The sequence below is a fragment of the Caretta caretta genome, chromosome 9 (assembly GCF_965140235.1).
Source record: "Caretta caretta isolate rCarCar2 chromosome 9, rCarCar1.hap1, whole genome shotgun sequence".
NCBI classification, from domain to species: Eukaryota; Metazoa; Chordata; order Testudines; family Cheloniidae; genus Caretta; species Caretta caretta.
In genome coordinates this window covers 56,255,365-56,263,985 of record NC_134214.1, presented here as the reverse complement: position 1 = coordinate 56,263,985, position 8,621 = coordinate 56,255,365, and positions in this window count along the sequence as shown.

The following is an 8,621-nucleotide window of genomic DNA, read 5'->3' as shown; positions in this document are numbered from 1 at the left end:
AAGATTTTCCCAAACATAGCCAAGTGCAATGCAGTCTGCTCAGCCTTCACCCTCCTTTTAAAAACATCAGGAGCAGAGTAAACTGACTTTGGTGCTGTCATAAGAGGGAAGCAAACACTGATAACTCGCTGAGAGACTGGCTGATGTTTTATCTTAACCTTATGACTGGGGGGTGGAGAGCAGTGGTGTGTGCGTCTGCATGAGAGCGAGATCTATGCTTGTTACTTGTGTGTATGTATCAATTGAATTAGGCAATAATTTTTCTTGCCTCAATCACTCCCTCTTGCAGAAAAGCCAGGGAGAGGAGGGGAACAGCAGGGGGACTTCATGAAACTTCCCTGGCAGAATCCGCCCCTGCCCTGCTCACTCCCTTCAGGGGTTTTCTGGCTGGCCTGGGGAGGGGGGTGTCAGCCCTGGAAACCTATTAGCTCCAAAGCTTAGCTCGCTGCTCTCTCTGGAACCCCTTTAAGGACATCCAGGGGCTTTGGATCAGCACCTAGATAGTGGCGCCCTAGCTGAGAGGGGGCCCAGTTGCTCAATTAATTTAACCTGAGGTTGCAGTAAATTAAGTGTTGCCCAGGGGATCAGTTAAAAACAAGACACTCGAGCATACAAAGGCAAAGAGAGCAAACCCAACAACATGCGCTCCCCACATGCTCAGCCCACCCCCATAGGGGCACCTAGGGGAACTCCCCCAGAAGAATTCAGAGCCAAGGGACATGCCGATCTCGAGGAACAGCCCCAAACCCCCACACATGCTCTGTGAAGGAGAGGGATGGACACAGTAAGACACACCAACCTTGCCTGCTCATTCCTGTGCACACCTGAAGGCAGAAAAGAACACCAGGCAGGCATCACTGCTGCTCACACTGCTCACACCAGGTAGGATAGGCTGGGGCAAGAGGGTTGATCGCCCTGTATTGGTTCTGTAAATGAAATACCTTGTTCTGCTTTGGATTCACCGGATATAGGGAGCAGTGCAAGGCTCTACATCCAGCGAGGCGGAGATTGGTTCTAAGGAAGGTTCTTGGGCTCCCAAGAAAGAGCAGATATAGGACTCTCTTGCAGACGTAGGACGGCATAAAACCTGCTGCTCACAAACAGGGAAGAATTGGTAGGGGAAGTAAAAGTGGGTGATCAGGAGATGGTTGAGTTCAGGATCCTGATAAAAAGAAGAACGGAGAGCAGCAGAATACAGACCCTGGACTTCAGAAAAGCAGACTGACTCCCTCATGGAACTGAAGGGCAGGATCCCCTGGGAGGCTAATATGAGGGGGAAAGGAGTCCAGGAGAGCTGGCTGTATTTTAAAGAAGCCTTATTGAGGGCATAGGAACAAATAGCAAATATGGCAGGTGACCAGCTTGGGTTAACAGTGAAATCTTCGGTGACCTTAAACTCAAAAAGGAAGCTTACAAGAAGTGGAAGCTTGGACAGATCACTAGGGAGGAGTATAAAAATATTGCTTGAGTATGCAGAGGTGTAAACAGGAAGGCCAAGGCACAAATGGAGTTGCAGCTAGCAAGCAATGTGAAGGGTAACAAGAAGGGTTTCTACAGGTATGTTAGCAACAAAAAGGTGGTCAGGGAAAGTGTGGTACCCTTACTGAATGGGGGAGGCAACATAGTGACAGGTGATGTGGAAAAAACTGAAGTACTCAATGCTTTTTTTTTTTTTTTTTGCCTCAATCTTCACAGACAAGGTCAGCCCTCAGACTGCTGCACTGGGCAGCACAGTATGTGGAGGAGGTGAGTGAAAGAACAGGTTAAGGACTATTTTAAAAAGCTGGACAAAGACAAGTCCATGGGTCCGGATCTAATGCATCCGAGGGTTCTGAGGGAGTTGGCTGATGTGATTCTATTATTAATATTCTATGACTATGATTGCACAGCCATTGGCCATTATCTTTGAAAAGTCATGGCAATTGCCAAGCCGGATGATTGGAAAAAGGCAAATATAGTGCCCATCTTTAAAAAAGGGAAGAAGGAGAATCTGGGAAACTATAGACTGGTCAGCCTCACCTCAGTCCCTGGAAAAATCATGGAGCAGGTCCTCAAGGAAACCATTTTGAAGGACTTGGAGGAGAGGAAGGTGATCAGGAACAGTCAACATAGATTCACCAAGGGCAAGTCATGCCTAACCAACCTGATTGCCTTCTATGATGAGATAACTGGCTCTGTGGATATGGGGAAAGCGGTGGACGTGATATACCTTGACTTTAGCAAAGTTTTTTCATACAGTCTCCCACAGTATTCTTGACAGCAAGTTAAAAAAAGTATGAATTGGATGAATGGACTATAAAGTGGATAGAAAGCTGGCTAGATCATAGGGCTCAATGGGTAGTGATCAACAGCTCTATCTAGTTGGCAGCTGGTGTCAAGCGGAGTGCACCAAGGGTCGGTCCTGGGGCCGATTTTGTTCAACATCTTCATTAATGATCTGGATGATGGGATGGATTGCACCCTCTGCAAGTTTGCGGATGACACTAAGCTGAAGGGAGAGGTAGTACACTGGAGGGTAGGGATAGGGTCCAGAGTGACCTAGGCAAATTGGAGAATTGGGCCAAAAGAAATCTGAGGTTCAACAAGGACAAGTACAGAGTCCTGCACTTAGGACAGAAGAATCCCATGCACCGCTACAGGCTGGGGACCGACTGGCTAAGGGGCAGTTCTGCAGAAAAGGACCTGGGGATTAAAGTGGATGAGAAGCTGGATATGAATCAACAGTGTGCCCTTTTTGCCAAGAAAGCTAATGGCATATTGGGCTGCATTAGTAGGAGCGTTGCCAACAGATCAAGGGAAGTGATTATTCCCCTCTATTCGCCACTGGTGAGGCCACATCTGGAATATTGCATCCAGTTTTGGGCCCCTCACTACAGAAAGGATGTGGACAAATTAGAGAGTCCAGCAGAGGGCAACAACAATTATTAGGGGGCTGCGGCACATGACTTATGAGGAGAGGCTGAGGGAACTGGGGTTATTTAGTCTGCAGAAGAGAAGGCAGCCTTCAATTACCTGAAGAGGGCTTCCAAAGAGGATGGAGCTAGGCTGTTCTCAGTGGTGGCAGATGACAGAACAAGAAGCAATGGTGGCAAGTTGCAGTGGGGAAGGTCTAGGTTTGATATTAGGAAAACTACTTCACTAGGAGGGTGGTGAATCACTGGAATGGGTTACCTAGGGAGGTGGTGGAATCTCCATCTTCAGAAGTTTAAGGCCCCGGCTTGACAAAGCCCTGGCTGGGATGATTTAGTTGGGGTTGATCCTGCTTTGAGCAGGGGGTCAGACTAGATGACCTCCTGAGGTCTCTTCTAACCCTAATCTTCTATGATTCTATGACTTTGGAGACATTGGACTCGTAGGCTCTCTAGAGGACTCTGTGAAACTGAAGAAGGCTTCCCTTCTTACGCACTCTCTCCTTGTGGTGCAGTGGCCTCAGATGGGCCTGAAATCAGAACCCTGGGGGCCAATGAGTATTATTGTATGGTTTCACCACCACCATGGGCCCAAACTCACAAAGAATCTCAAGAGATTTGGCCAACCCAGAACCCAAGATGGAAAATAAGCCTCCTGATCCTGGGAGGTGGGTTTTTAAGGTCCTTGAAACTGGTTCAAATCTGGGTTCCCCGACCTGAATTCTTGCATGTGGATTCAAGAGCTCAGCTATGCTCCATCTCTACTGGACATGCAAACACATTACATGGTCTTATAAGTAGATGCAACTGTATCTTCTGCATTCATAAATCAGACCACTGGTTTGTGCTGACTGAGGCTCCAGAGAGTGTAGTGGGACATAGTCTAAGTGTTGCCCAGATAAGAACTGTAGTGTCCCTTATGAGAGAGAACAGACAGGTCTCCAGTGCAATAAACACAGAGGGGCTGCATCAGTTAAGATGCTGCTGGATATGCACATCCTCTGTAGCTCTCAGACAGGAGACTGTGCTGTGTGACAGCTGCAGTCTTGGCTGATGCATCTGGTATTGACCTGGAGACCTCCAGAGCTGAAAGTATGAACCTTTATAGCCTGGCCAAGGCTCTTTGGCTTGAGGCTACAACAGCCTGACAGCCTTTCTGGATGGGGACACATAACACACACTGACCAACATGTTACATGTTTCTTCCAGACAGAGGAAGCTCATCCCAAGCATCCTACACCCACTGCAGTTTGACTCCCAAACCAGCCCCTACCTCTGTGATGGCTGCCACACCAGCCCCTACCTCTGTGTTGGCTGCCAGCTTGGCCAACACACTCAGCACTGAACCAGGGGGCTCCCGAGCTAACTGCATGAGCTGCTAGAAAGCAACCTTTTATAGTGTGATCAAGCGGACAGCACATGGAACTGGCATGGTGGAAACCTGAGTTCTAGTCCTGGCTCTACCACTGGCCTGCTGCTGACCTTGGGTAAGTCTCTGCACTGCTGTGCCTCAGTTTCCCCATCTGTAAATTGAGGATAGTGATCCTGATCCCTCCTTGGTAGAGTGCACTGAGATCTACTCAAGAAAAGCCTTGTATAAGAGCTAGATATTATTATTATTATAGCCAAGAGCTGCACCAGATCCAACTCTTCAGTGGCTCAGCTCTAACTGCTGTGTCACATGCATTGACCAGTGGGTTAACACAGTGCAACCTCACCGCACAGCTCTGCCTAAACACTCAATTGCTTAAGCAATCCTGGATGGGAGGCTTGGCTCCACCACCATGCTGATTGGGTAAGTTATCCTACACAAACACCCATGCAGTTATCCAGTCAGCTTTCACGTCAAGGGAGTGCTCTTTCAACTGCACTGTTGTCTCACAAGAAAAATAAAACCACACACAGCCCAGCTAAGTCAATAAAGAACAAAAGCAGCTGGGGGTCTGACAGCCTGGCTGTGGTGCTGCTCTAGGTGACACGCCAGCCTTCCCCAGCTGGGGTGAAACAGAGTCCTCCGCAAGTCGGTTACACACTCCATATATTCCATGCTGGCCAGGAAGGTGCAGGAGGACCAGGCAAAGGGGGAACTAATTAACACAGTGGGGTAAACACTTGTCCGATAGCCTCACTCTTACAACTACATGTTGGGCATGGCTGCCGGTATGACTCTTTGTGATCGTGGTAAATTCTACCCCCCAACACACACCATCATCTGGGCATACAATACCTTTCCCCAGAACCAGTCAAATTGGGGTCTTGAGGAAAACAAACAAAGAAGACTGGTTCCTACTCTTAGCTACCCCAGGATAACTCAGGAGACATTCCCGTGCAGGTAATAGCGTAGGGTATGGCCTGGGGAAAGGGGTGGGCCAGGGCATCGTTGTATCACATTGATCCCCGGCTGCTTAACTGGCAGTGTAATTGAGAGCAGCTCCTAGATGCTCTAAATCAGCAGTTCTCCTCTGTGACTCAGGGCTCTGTGAGCCATTTCACAGGGTCCACAAGCCCCAGCACCCCAGGGTCCCGTGGATCTAAAGCCTCAAGTCCCCCTACCCTGCGGGGCTAAAGCTGGGAGCCCAGAACCCCAAGTCCAGTGCCCCACATGACAGAAGCCCCAAGCCCTGAGCTCCTCCGCCAGCAGCTGAAACCCAGAGCCCTGAGCTACCCTCCCACACAGTCGAGCCTAGAGCCCCAAGACCCCTGCTCTACCCCACAAGGCTAAAGCCCCAAGCCCCCTCTCCCCCCAGCGCCTGAAGCCCAGAGCCTCCCTGCAGCTGGAGCCTGGAGCCCTGGCCTCTCCCCTGCTGGGCCCTGGAATTTTGGGAGTATGTTGGGGGCAGGGGTGAAAGTAAGTCCAGTGACTTACCAGTACTCCAGGGCCAGCTCCGGGCCCCTGAAGGGGCGGGGTCTAGGACGGAAGGGGCGAGGCTGAGGAGATCAGAGCCAGTCCCAGGCCACCCTGTAAGGAAGTGCCCCCACACCGGGGTAGCAGCAGCTGCCCGGGGCTCCCCTCTTGTACTGCCCTGGCCCTTTAAATAGCCGCCGGAGCCCTGGGGAAGTGGCGGGGCTCCACCGGCTATTTAAAGGACCAGGCGGCAGAGGCACCTGGAGCCCCAACCCTTTAAATAGCCCCCGGAGCCCCTGCTACCCCAGGGCTCCAGGGGCTATTTAAAGGGCTTGTGGCTCCACTGCCTCTGCCACCCCGGTCCTTTAAATAGCCGCCGGAGCCCTAGAGTAGCGGCTGCGGGGCTCTAGCGGCTATTTAAAGGGCCAGGGCGGTAGAAGCAGGGGAGCCCCAGGCCCTTTAAATAGCCGCTAGAGCCCCGCAGGGCTCCAGAGCCTTGCAGCCGCTACCCCAGGGCTCCAGCAGTGGGAGCTCTGGAGGCAATTTAAAGGGCCTGGGGCTCCAGCCACTGCTGGGAGCCCCAGACCCTTTAAATTGCCCCCTGGGGAATCCGGGCTGCCCCAGTACGGTGCACCGGCTCTTACCAGTACGCCGTACCGGGGTGTACCAGCTTACTTTCACCTCTGGTTGGGGGGCCCCAGAAAGAAAGAGGCTGAGAATCCCTGCTCCAACTTATGTCAAGGCCCCAGTCAAGCACACAGGTGGAGGAGGTCAAAGGCCAGGTTTGTATTCTACATCCTAAACTGTACCGTGAGCTCCTTGGACATCACAGTGGCTCTGACTGGGCCCATACTCCTAAAGCATGAAGCAACTGGGCGAAATGCTGCTCACAGTTAAATTGGTGTAAATCCTGTACTACACTTGGTTATGCCAGTATAAGCCCTGAGTGGCTCTAGGTCAACGGAGTTACTTTAGATTTGTACCAGGGGGACAGAGCAGAATTTGGCATCTGATGGATTATAAAAAGGGAAAGAGCTTTAGGCCGGCAAAGCTAAGAGCTTCAAACCTTGTCATGAACGTTGCTCCTTTCTTCAGCCCCTTCCTGCACAGCCGCTTCTCATCACTGCCTGCATTACCACTGTGACATGCCTGTCTCTTACTATTACCAAGCTGGGGGCTCCTGTCCCCTGTGGGGGATTATTAGCCATTCTAATACCACCAGCATGGAGTTCTTGCCATGAAGAAAGCAGAAGCCAACAACGACTGGTTGCCATTTCTGATCCATGATGGAAGAAAACAGCCTAGCTTTTAAGCGTTTAGAGGAGCCCCCTGGCCTGAGAGAGTGACACCACTCTGGGCTGTCCTCTTGTCAGAGGAGGTTGGACTTGGATGGATGACCTCCTGGAAAAGCCACAAAGCAGCAGGAAAAGTTGCTTCCCCAAATGCCGCTCTACCTGTGGACCTACTGAATCAGTGCCACACCATACTGCTTGAGGCTGGCTTTCTTGTGAGACACACAGCTGAGGTCCTGACCGCTTGGGTGATTAAAGGAATGCATTTTTGTAAGAGTGAACATGTGCATTAACCATGCAGCCCTAGCCAAGTTCCAGGTGGGCTAGTTGCAGTCTGCCTTTCTAAATCCCCCCTGAAGGTTCAATACATCTTTCTTCTTCACTGCTGCTGTGTACTGTTAAACAGCTGCTATGTGTCAGCCCAGAGACAGCTGCATGTCAGTGGGTAGTGACAGAAGTCCTATATACTCATTGACTCAGCTTGTAAAGTGCTTCCCAATGAAGGGAAATGTACCTAGCCTCTACATGTTTTGGTTTCTCTCTCTTTTTTTTAAATCCAGGGTCATAGAATCATAAAAATAGAATATCAGAGTTGGAAGGGACCTCAGGAGGTCATCTAGTCCAACCCCCTGCTCAAAGTAGGACCAATCCCCAATTTTTGCCCCAGATCCCTAAATGGCCCCCTCAAGGATTGAATTCATAACCCTGGGTTTAGCAGGCTAATGCTCAAACCACTGAGCTATCCCTCTCCCCGCGAAAGCACTCATATAGAAACTGCAGAGATTAATCGACAGTAAATGAGGATTGGGACTTGAGTGAGCAAAATGTGGCAGCATCCAGGAAAATCACAGAAACACAAAGGCACAGCACGGGGGAGGAGACTCGTCCGAGAGAGGGAGGCAGCAAACCACAGGGGGCAGTTATTGCTTGTGCACTGGTTTGTGGAATTTCACTACCAGTAAGTTGAGATCCGAAGATCTGAGAAGCGCACTGATGTGGCCAGCTATTAACCCCAGTTAATCCTGCTTCTCCACTTGCTAGTCTTGGCCAACTAGTAACAGTGCTAATTCAAGGGCCTAATCCTGCACTACTGAAATCAATAGTAAGCATCCCATTGATTTCTTTGGCACGTGATGGGGCCTAGGGGCCTGATCCCAAATCAATGGAATGATTCCTGCTAACTTTCCTAGGCTTTGGTTCCGGGCCCAAGTAAGGCTGAGAGGAGGAGGGGAGGAAGGGAAGGAAAGCAGACGAAATGTGGGAAGAGGGAGGGAGAACGTGAGAAGGAAAAGAGAGAGAGACAGAGAAACACCTCATGAGAGTTCAGAGCTCTTTGTATTCCACACTCCTCCTCTTCGACAAGCTGTGCTTTGGTGTTCAGGCCGCAAACCCACTGCAGAATCTAGCGCTTCCTAGGCAATGTCTGTGACATCCCTGATCACAGGATAGGGATTGGATGTCACAAACGCATGCTTGAATGGAAGTGCCAGGGAAGCAGCCTGGGACTGTTCACACACCAATATCTGAGTAACCCACAGTGATGAAAAGTGATTTCTTGAACGGGAGTGGGACTCA